This window comes from Talpa occidentalis, unplaced genomic scaffold, assembly GCF_014898055.3.
Source record: "Talpa occidentalis isolate TD23 unplaced genomic scaffold, MPIMG_talOcc4v2.1 talOcc4.11, whole genome shotgun sequence".
NCBI lineage: Eukaryota > Metazoa > Chordata > Mammalia > Eulipotyphla > Talpidae > Talpa > Talpa occidentalis.
The window spans coordinates 70,105,448-70,117,206 of NW_023601104.1; the positions used below are offsets into that span (position 1 = coordinate 70,105,448).

Below are 11,759 nucleotides of genomic sequence, written 5' to 3' on the forward strand. Positions count from 1 at the left end.
AGCAACCGGGTAACATCTGCTCCCTCTGGTCCAATGCGAGCCGAGAACAGCTAAGCACCCGCCTCGCGTTCGGAACCCGAGCGAAAGGCGCTTCAGAGACTGGAGCGACAGACCTGCAGGAGCCTGGGTTGCCCGCTGAGCTGCAGTTGCCGCTGCTTCCCAGCCGCCGCTGCCAGCGCGGGTCTGAAGAGTGACAGCGCTGCAAAATCTGGAGGGAGCATCGAACTCCGCGCCTTTAGGAAACAGGTGCATGCGCCAAACGCCTGGTGAGTAGACCCAGCTCACAAGGTACTTCTGGACTCATCCATCTAGGTACCTTCCTCTGAGGCTCAGCAAAGACTCTTTCATCATCGAGGCTGAGCATAGGGACATGTTTGGGATCCCACCCCAGCCCTCCCTAGTTATTGAAAAGTGGGGTGCTGGTGACTCCTGGTAGCCTGATTTGATTTTTTTAAATCTTGAGATTGGTTCTGGAGGATTCCCCTGGCCGCTGCTGTTAGGTTTGTTGGGAAGTTTTCAGCCCTTTTTGTTTTTCCTTAGACTTAGATGCTAATGTGCGCTAGGAGATCTGGAAGCTGTAAGCACCATAGAAAGTCTGTGGCTAAGGTTAAAACGACACAGTATAATCTTGACTAATTGAATCAATACATATGGAGAGTGACAGTCTTTTTAGGTCCTGCTCTGGAAAAGGTCCATTTGGCCAGGAGCAGCCCTTCAATGTTACTCAACCTCCTGAAAAGTAACCATAGTAACTCACCTCTTTTAATGGGATCCTCCTCATTGGCTGCCTATCTTCCTTTGGAAAGCTCATCTCTCTAAATATAGAAGATGATGAGATCTGTAAGCATACATCTATGCAGAAAGGGTACAGTTAAACATGGTCCTTTAAAGAAAAAAACATTTTCACAGAAAAAGTACCATTTGGTTATTTCAAATCTTGTGAGAAATAGTGTGTATTTCAGAGAATGATTGAGTTAATCTGTTTTGAGTTAACTGCTGGATTGTTAACTTTAGAAGGAATATTTTCTGAAATTATCCAAGACCTGGCATTTAAGAACAAATTAAGTACATCTGATTCTGAATAAAATCAATCTACAGATAATCTTAAAATAATCATCTTGTAAATAATTAGTGAGGTCAGTTATTCAGTTACTTCCAAATTTCTTAGGATAGTTAAGGTTCCTTATGTTTAAAATTAAATCTGGGAGACGTTAAAGTGTGTTTATGTGTTGGAAGGTTTATCTGTTTAATTACCTATTCATCTATCTGGTCCAGATTAACCCCACCTCAAACATCTTAGTGGCTTCCTAGTGCATGCTTTCTATTGACTTGATAACCAATTCAAGTCTGGGCAGTATTTTGATGTTATTTGTGAATGTCTCCTTGTTTCAAAATCTCAGGTAACCATTCATGAGCCTGAGGCTGTGAGAAATGCTCTCTGTGCAAAGGGGAACTCTCACCAGATATTCTGAAGCTCTCCTAGAAATACATTTTTCAGATTGATTCAGCATTACCAGGTAATCACTAGCTGAAAAGAAATTACTGTTTAAATATGTATCCAGAAAAATAAATGCTAATGTAGCATTACCATAACTTACAAGATCAATATAAGGGGTTGTTTATATAGATGGTTGCTGGGTAGAAGTTAATAGAGGTTTTCTGTAGAAAGGACATTTGTGGGCTGGCATATTTTCCTCTCTAAAGCCCGTGTGAATAGGATGGACCAAATTAGGTAACCTGGCTCAGGGAACATATCAAGTGGGAGCTTTTTGGGTGCAGAGGTGCATGTCTGAATGAAGGAAATGAAGAGAACTCTCCAAGTAGCAAAAAAAGATTGTGCTGGTGCTTAACATTTCATTTACATTAAGGTCATGATGATAGAAACTACTAGTGTTAAGCATTTCTAACTCAATTTTCAAAACAGAATGAAGTATTTTAATGAGTGCTCAGCCCCCAGTGTTGTGTAACTTTCACATGCACCGAGCTATCCATGTGCAGGTCCTGTAGGTAAACAGCCGAGCAAACTACAATTAAATTCATAAAGATATACCAGGCTTCTTTTCTTCCCTCTACCTCCCTTTATGAAAATAATAGATTGGATAAACATTTTCAGAAACTTCTTTGAAAATTTCCTCTGATCTGGTTTTTATGAATATTAATAGGCTTTAAAAGTACCACTCTTTATAATTACTTACTGAAATACCTAAAGTTTAATTAATTTAAGGGTTAAAGAGGATCATTTGAGCTATTAAAATGTTGGCTTCATTTGTCTTCAGCACCACCAACCCTCCTGTGTTCCTCCATCATTAGCTACTATGTTTTATGGTGAAAAACAAATCCTAGGAGACTAGTAAGATCTATTGTCATCTACCATGAGATAGTACATAGTATTCTATTCATGTTATCAATCTGAGGAAAGTTGGAGTAAAGTGACCACAATGTTGGTTCATGTATATGCATTAATCTTATGCATTAGCAATTTATACACATCCTATCACTTATGTAATATGCATAGAAGTTTGAAATCATTCAGAGCCCTTTAATTTATATGAATCAGACTGCCCTTTCATTGAGACCACCATTAAAATAAAAAAGGTCAAGTGAAGAATGGTCTTAAAATTCTAATTTTGACACTATCATGAATGCATAATATGCAGAGTACATACAGTGCATGAATATATCTGCTTCATTTTATTCATCAGAATGTACTATAGTATTTAACTTTAAATAAAATAATCAAATGTATTATTATAATATAAGCATCAATCCTAGAGATATTGGTGGATCCTTGGAATGTGTAATAAAATTCCAACAATTTGTAGTTAAGGATCTAGTTGCCCTTATCATTTGAACACCAGCAATATTTGTAGGTATCATGGGTTATAAAGAGGGGGGTTGCACTAAGGACAGTAAGGCTGAGATCAAGCAGGTTATAGCTGAAACCAAGTTCTAATTTCTGTTTTTCCTTATAGGCTTTATTTGAAAGATTTTAAGTGTTCCATGCTCAATTTTATGTCGTTATTTTCGTGAGATTTAGAAAATGTTTTGAAATAGGGAACTATTGAAAGATTTGATCAAGATGCTGAGGCCCTTTCCTCCACATCTGGACTCTACACTGAGGACTTATTCATGCCAGCTGGCTTTCGTTGTCAAAACACCAACATCCCAGCAATAGCGCTAAAGCCAAGGTGTAAGCAATTCAGATTGCTCTGTTTGCCAAACAGAATGCTTCAGAAACCCCAAAAAAGCTCAAGTAAAATAATGATTTCAGAAGGAGTAAATTGACCACAATCACTCAGCACTAAAACTGAAAAATAAGTATACCTTCAGGTTTTAGGAAGAGCTCTTATCTTTCACTCTCCCACTCTCAAGTTGAATAAGCTGGCTGTCTAAACAGTGTCAATACCTTGTTTTAATATTTTGAGTTTTTAATCTTAACAATTATTAATTTTTTTTCCTGATTACATGACTACAATTACACAATCAGCCTAATAATACAGCCATCTGGTTTACAGAAGTAATTCTCATTGGAGGTGATAAAGGATATTAATGTATAGTGCTAAAGTTCTGCTAAAGGTTCTATTCAGCATGTAATATAGTTTTAATTTTAGAAAATAAAAATATTCATATTAAAATTAGGAAAAGTGCAACAAAAAATCTTGCCTGCTAGAGATACAAGAATCTTCTAAGTACCAGTGATGCTTACAAGGGGCAGAGCAACAGGCTTGAAGTGGGATATACATCCCCCTACAGTGGTGCATCAGTGGATATATTATTTTACAAATGATTATTAAAAGATAAGAAACAGCAAGAAAATTTGGGGATCTTAAAAAGAGAAATCAGTCTCAAAAAGCATAGTGTTAAGCTCGTTCTCAGGCACTTTGTGGTTCTGACCACAAATATATCTGACATGGGGATGAGAGCATTTATTAACTTAAATTCCATTCCTGAGTTTGAACACAATGACTTTTAATGAAACACATACAGTTCTTTAGAAAATGGGTATCCTGTGAATGAAGAATATTTCACTGCTAGAGCATCTTCAGGTGGTGACACAGATCAGGCACCATCACCCAGCCCCAGAGCACATTCAGATATATTCTTAGGGAGTGAAGTTGTTGATTAGTGCCATTAGATTTTCTACAACCTTTCTGTGATACCTGGCAAATGTGCCCGACACTGGCGATACACCCAAATCCAATGGTGTATCAAAGTGGAAGACGATGCATGTAGATTCATTACTTTCTGAAAGACAATTGCTTCCCACCTATTAGAATCACAAACCCTCTTTTCTAAGCAACAGACCTGGTATATAAGGAAGTTATAACATCTCCCTTGATATTTTTGATGGTCATTTCTTGGAATCTATGTTTAGCAATTTGATTGCTTTGACATTTTTTTTCCTGATTTATTCTCACATACCAAGGTGAAGGGGGGTCTTTATAGTAAGTTGGCTCAGATTATGGGAGAAGTCAGGGTTCGGTGTAGCATCTACAGTAATTTCATGATCACGTGGCTGGTGCTATTCCATGATGTCCTTTTTACCTCAGAGCCCATCACTAGTGGAATAGGAGAGGTTTGTGGGACTGGTGGTATTTTATGGAACCTAGTGGAACCTAGTGCTAGCCAATGCTGCTGGTCTTTTGAGAAACCTTCCTAGTTCACCAGCTGTCAGTAACTCTGGAAGTTCCTAAGAAAGTCTTCCTGGAGTTACAGGAAATATTAAACTGCCTGTAGACTCAATCTTGTGTTTGGGTTGGGTGATAAATCTGAAGAAATAGATTATTCCATTGATTCATAGCTAAAAGCTGGTATTGTATTCTACTCCATAGAGCAAATTATCCAGAAAAGTACTGGGTAAGGGGTTATGAGGGCTAAGATTGCTGGACTATTGCTAGACATCAGCAAAGCTAACAGTTTACAGAAGGCACAGCATCATGGCCTTGAAGGTTGGCACCTGTCTACTTTCTTGGACACACTCAGAATGTACCCTGTGCTTCCCTCTAAAGAGAGGACAGTGTCCTACATACAGATTGTACTGCTGAGCAGGATGTATATTTGTGATTTAAACAATGAGCTCACTGCCATACAAATACCTTACATTTACTGAGCAGAAAATACGTGAATATGGGACAGTCACTGTAGTTTTTAAACATCATCTTATTTAATTCACATATAATTCAATAAGTTGGATATTGTTTTCCTGTTTAATTCATGAGAAAACCCAAGCTCCTCGAGGTTAACTACTTTACTTGAAGTCACTAAGTAAATGAACTGTAGAACTGGGGTTTGAAATTGGTACTGTGGGCCAGCACTAGAAGTCATATGAAGTAATTTAAGTCAGTTAGCAAGACTGTAGCACATGGGGAACAGTGACTGGTGAGACAACTCGATGAAAAACAAAAGTGGTCATGGCCTTTAAGGCAGCATGTCCATTAGCTTTGCTACCAACAAAGCATCATTTATATAGAAGGGACACATACTTTTTAAGGCTCAAGCCAGGCTAACACCATACAAAGGGAAAAGAGTGAGGCATGGATGCCAAGGTCTATGACTTGCTTGTGATGTGAGGCATTTTCCATCTGAGACTAGAACCCACCTCATTCACCCCATCTCCCAAACTCTCCTTTTGTCTGTGGCTACAGATACACATGTCTAAAATGATGGTCTCCACTCTGCTTCTGCAGTATTTTGATTAATGTGTCACGGGGAAGAAAATGAAAACCTTACCCAAATCAAGATCCCTTAAACTCCTAGTCACTTCATCCTCTCTTGGACTGTTTCACAGTCATGGACAATGAATGGATGACACTGACAGAAGTTGTTCTTTCATTGTTGTCTGTTCTCTCAAAGTGTTTGTAAATTAATTTGCTGATGATCTTTCCTTAATGTACTGCCCCTGGGTCATGTACCAAATGAAATCACTCGCACAATAATAGAATTTAGTTGTCTGGAGGCAGAAGCAGAACAATAAGGAAGAGTATTTGAGCAATTGTTTGTAATTATATTTAAACATTTATTTGAAGATATACGTGTAAATTGTACTGCCAGAACCCTAATGACAAGGACGGTCATTCTGTTCTGTGACTTAATTTGTTGCTTGTTGAAATTTTACCCTCTCAAGTGCATTGAGTCCCTTACAGGTATTTCATGTGCCTAGAAGTTAGGGCATTAAAGAAAATTTGAATGTTCAAGTCAGCATTAGCCATCTTACTTTCAGAGATAAATATAAGTTCAGTATACTTCAGTTTTATAATCTTTATTTGTTTTCAGAGCACAGAGCATTGAGTATGAAGACAAAGTGGTCTTTTTTTCTTTTTTAAAAAAGTTTTTTCATATCTATTTCATCATCTGCTTTATTTGAATCACAGGTTAGGTTGAGTTTGGCTTCCTAGTTGCAGGAGGATGATATAAACAAATTTACTTACACATTTACTGGATTATAACATGTACATGTCTTTATATTCAGAGTAACTTTAACTCTCCATCTGGTTATTTCAAAACAATTCATATTTCCTTCATCCATATGTAAGAACAGAGACAATAAATCCAGAAATGTTTTCTTGGAGTCTTTATGGCACGTGTACTATATATTTTTAACTTGGCCATTTGAAAGAGTCTTCCACTATCTTTTAACTCTCTAATTATAACACAGTCCCTCTGGGAGGTAGGGTAGTGAAAGAGTTTTAGTGTCAGAGCTAGGAGACCAGTCTGGCATCTGCTTCCACGTGATAGACCTATTGGCAATAATAAGAAGTAAAATTTGATTGAGTGCTTACTATATGCCGGGCACAGAGCCAGACACTTTTCGTGAATTACTTCAATGATCCTTCGTGTCAGTGTTATTTCTATCTCCACTTTATAAATGAGATTTATAGCAAGTTGATATGATTTCCTCACTGTCACATAAAAGAAGTATCAGAGTTGGAATTCAAATCCTCTTTCTTATGATTTCAGAACCCAAACTGAGCCACACAATATGTTGTAAACCATTGAACCTCTCTGGGCTATAGTTTCTCTTCTGTAAACCTTGGAGATTAAATCAGGTCATCAAAAGTTTCCAACTCTGATTTGTTTGAGTTCTAGTCCAGCCAATAAGCCAGATGTAGGAACTTGTGTTTGCTATATATTTTAGTCTCAAAGTGGCTAAAAGCTTCTCCAAGATTTGATGCTGAAAACATTGCAAATAGCTAAACAGCCTGCAAGGAGGTGATTGTCAAACCGATACCAGCTGTGAAAGCTTTTCAGCATTTCAATAACCCACGGGGGTGTTTTTAAGAGCAATAAACTAAGTGACTGAATGTGTTGCTCTTGGTGATGAGACTCAGATCTAGACCCCTGAGAATTTACTCTGTATTTTCATGATCTGATTTGTTCTATATCAGATAATTTCTGTACCTTAGCCTAATTGCTTGAATACAGTCAAGCAGTCTTCATGAACCTTGAGATATTTAGTATAATTTTTTGGTTTCAATCTATACTAATATCTTCCCCAGAGCATCACTTAGTTTATGTGACCATTTGGTTCTCTAAGCTGCCACCAGCCCTTACTTGTGCCATTCATTAAAGGGTTTTTAATTGGCCATAAATGCTGTAGACACTTTGGAAAAGAAAATGAGCAGACATTAAAAAAATTTTATGTATATATATTTAGTCATCTCTCTATAACTTTCCATCATTATCTATCTATGTATCTATCTATGTATCTATGTATCTATGTATCTATGTATCTATGTATCTATGTATCTATCTATCTATCTATCTATCTATCTATCTATCTATCTATCTATCTATATTTCACCTATCTGTAATCACTCTTCTCATTTCCAAGTCTTTCCTGCACTGCAGTAATTCAATGGATGTTGACTAAAAAAGAAAACAAGAAACAGTGACCTGTCTAACCATAATGCTAACTACATCAGTGATATTTCTTAATGTGAACCTAGGAATTTATGTGGAGAAGTGACCTCATTCTCTTTTGCTGCTTAGTTAAAAGGCACTCTGGCTTTGTCCATGAGGCTAAGGCAGCTAAGCTGATGAAGCCAATGTTACAGTAGCAATGACAACAAAATTCAATCAGGCCAATTGCTTGGCATTCTAATGATAAGGCAATCAGTCGATTGGCTGGACATTCTGCTTTTTAACTTGGCATGTGGCGTGCTACCACCACTGCTGCCAAATCTACAACATAGATGTGCTCAAAATGTAGACCCCAGACCTGCAGCACAGGTTTATCTGGAAATTTGTTAGAAATGGAAATTCTCTGCTTGAGCCCAGATCTACTAACTTAGAAACTCTGGGTTTGGGACCCAGAAATATGGGTTTTAGGATGGCCCCAACATTTTGAAATCTGTGAAAACTCCATATCAACTGAGTTTTGTTATTGCATTCAGAGATTGTACACATAGAGTAGTGGCTCTGTGTGTACCTTTATCTCGGACATTCTCAGTGGTTTCAAATTTTTATGAAATTCCATCCTTACAAAACATGCTGAATCTAATTTAAGGCTCAGTTGGGGTTATCATACACAGTGATACCAGTAAAAATTTGGAATGTTTTAGTGTGATTTTTGTAACCTCTCCTACAGGTTTAGGTAAACCATCCAGCTACAAAAATCCAGAGGAAGCATTAGAAAGAGGGCACCCAGCTGGAGGAGAGACTAGAAGAGGCACGTTCTCAAAGAGCACATTTTTAATACTTAAGGTTTAAAACATTTATGGCCTTCAAAAATGAACATCACATATCTTAACCTTAAATTTTTTTAACCAACACATTAATAAATTACTTACATCAATCAAATGGTTTCAATAACTAGACATATTTGAGGGTGTGAACTAAGGGTAGAATAGATGATGTTGTTTAAAGATCTTTCTGGCCTGGCACCCTGAGATTGAATGAATACTAAATGGACTCAACATGTATTCTAAATTCCTTCAATGTTTTTACTAGGAACTACCTGTCTTTAAGGTTGAACTTGCCTTTTTTCTGTAATCTGAGCACCACCTAGTGTACACACTAGGAACTCTCTTTAAAACAAACCATTTCTTTCCTGAAAATTGGCTTTTAGAATGCTGTCCTTCCTCCCTTAAGCAAGTCAGAAACCTCCAGTGCAATCATATATTTCACAAGCGTGAACAAAGATTTCAGATATTGTAGTAAAGTCAAGTTTTCTGGTCATAATATTACTTAAAATTTCCGTCTACTTTTGATTACCCTCCTTTAAGTGATATGTTATGGGGATGGTTAAACCTGATGATATCATTGGGTCTGTGTATAGAAGCACAAAGTTATTTCCTTAAGGTATAGCTGGGCCATTAAATATTTTGCACTTGATTTGATTAACCCAGTAACATTAAATGCCTTCTGTAAATCAGGCAGCTTCATTAAAAGAATGATGAAAAATAACATCTCTTTCCACCATTCAATGGCTTGGAATTAAGTAGATTATTGGTAAGTATTTTATTTCTGAGGGACTAAATAAGGAAATAAATATAAACCTCCAATCTAGGATATCTATGAATGGTGGCATTTTTCTGTAAAAAGGCTTTTTTAGGGCCTCCCCTGGTGGAGCAGCGGTTGAGTGTTGGGCTGCGAGGCTGCCCGCAGCCTCTGCAGCGCCGGTTCGTTCCCCGGCCACCGGCGAGGGTCCCACAAAAAAAAAAAAAAAAAGGCTTTTTTAGCTGTAATACAATAGCCATTCACTGCTTTGCCATGTTTCTTAGTGAATAAAGAAAGAATAATAATATCTGGAGTTACCAATTTATTTTTACAAGTTAGACTTGTAGAATACTCTTTGCCACAATAAAATCTGACTTTTCTTCAATTATTTTATTTTGTTTAGCTTATCCAACAAAAGTATTAACATATTCATTAACAACGTCGAAAGTAGCCTACTTTAAGAGAAAATATGCAGAAGAAGAAGATTTACATCAAGATTACCATGGGTATTTTCCAAAAGTAAGGATCTACTTATTTTTTTGTCATTTGCCAAAGACTCTAGATTTCATTTTTCTAAGATGGAAATTTAATGTTGTGTTTGCTTTCAGCACCTGATATTGCCTGAGGACAGGACTTGCATTCTCAAACTTTCTCTGGAGAAGCTCAGGTTTCTTGAAGACCCAGAAACCTACTTAAGAAGGTCTGTGTTAATTAACAATTTGCTGAGGAAGATACATCTAGAGACGGAGAAAGAGAGCTATGAATACTTTAAAGAAGCTCCCTGTTATAAGACTGCTTATTCTGATACAAGAAAACGGCTGAAGTTTATGGTACAGGAATGCTGTTCTCAGTCTCTCTATTATGAAGAGCTGCATTCGTATCATATTGTGCCTTATGCTTCGGAGAATGCCATTTATGGAATGGGCTACACTGGCAGCCACTTGGAGCAAAATTCTCAGTTGCTTATTTATAAAATGAATTAAAGTAATTGTTAAGTCCATTGATACTTTGTTTCTAAATGCCTGAACTGTTTATAGTGAAGATGTTAACCTAAGGCACTAATTAACAGTGCGCTGAGATCACAGACGGAATGCATGCTGACCTGAGTGGAGAAAGCCATGGCTATCACTCAGCAGTCCTTAATATAGCAAGTCAAATTGAAAATATATCCACATATTATACAGCAGCAAATAAATGCTTTAGGAGCAAAAACTTTTTTTTTTAAAGATCAGGAATGTAGGAGGAGACTTACATCAAGTTCTTATATAGATTTAAACATTTCAAGTCCCAAATTTTCAAATTCTGCCACTTTGAGTGGAAAGTAACCAAAAAAAAAAAAAAAAAGCAACAGATTAAATTGATAATGTCTTATCTCTGAGGATGAAATTCAGAGCAAATTTAATTTTCTTGAATGATGAGGAGAAGGGTAGGCTCTTTCTGAAATGCTTTGGCTTATCAAGCATTGTGCCAAATTATTGTCTGACACCATTCTCCTTTCTCACGAGTGGAGCTCAAGGCAGCAAGCACACCAAGCCCACTGCTGAGTGTAATGAGCAGACTGCCACAAACAGACCCATTTGACTTTTTTTTTTTTTTTTGGCTTGCTAGACTTTCTTCTAAACATGAAATTTAATAAAATAGTCTTGCAAATGGGTTTCTTGGTAAATTCTAGGGGTTGTTGAAAATGTGTGGTGGGCCTTTAGTTAAAAATTTATTTGTAATGTCATTTTTATAGACTGTGAAGCTCAGGAAAAAGGCAGGTGAAAATTGCTTATAGTAGGTTGGTCATTTGAAAAATTTTCTTCTCACAAATGGGTGAGAGCAACAGAAATTCTACATGATGTTATTTCTTCTTCTAAAAGTGTATTTAGGGCTGCCTGGGTGAAACTGCACTGATTTTTTGTATAGTAGTTGATCATTCACTATTTGACAAAATGTTTTAAATTCCTTTGGTGGTGAAGTTTAGATAAGTCCCTGTATTTTGCACTTTGAAAGATAATTACTTAACAAGTTGGGTAGATTCCTGGAATTGTTTGAAGTGGTTCTTTGAGGTTTGAGTGAGATGTCTGATTTCAATGTCCAGAGTCGTGACCTATGAAGCATATTATTTAAAGACTTGACATTAATGGAGAAAACATATTGGGAAAACTAGGTGCCAAAGGTATATTCAAGAAAATACCAAAGACCAAAGACAAGTGTTAGAGCAACTATGAGAATGAAGAATCTAAAATAAGGATTGCACATGACTGCTAAGGAGTTGTGGAATGATTCCCTTTCTAATGCGCTTTCAGAACACTTTATACATGATGATGACCAAGGGC

General features: G+C 37.0%; 1 long non-coding RNA gene across 1 annotated transcript; it reads left to right on the forward strand.

Annotated features, from left to right (window-relative positions):
* Window positions 1-56: 56 nt before the first annotated feature.
* On the forward strand, window positions 57-10,666 carry LOC119238291 (uncharacterized). The gene is made up of 4 exons (XR_005123528.2): window positions 57-266; window positions 1,401-1,517; window positions 9,842-9,957; window positions 10,047-10,666. It is a non-coding gene; the product is annotated as an uncharacterized LOC119238291 (long non-coding RNA).
* Window positions 10,667-11,759: the final 1,093 nt, after the last annotated feature.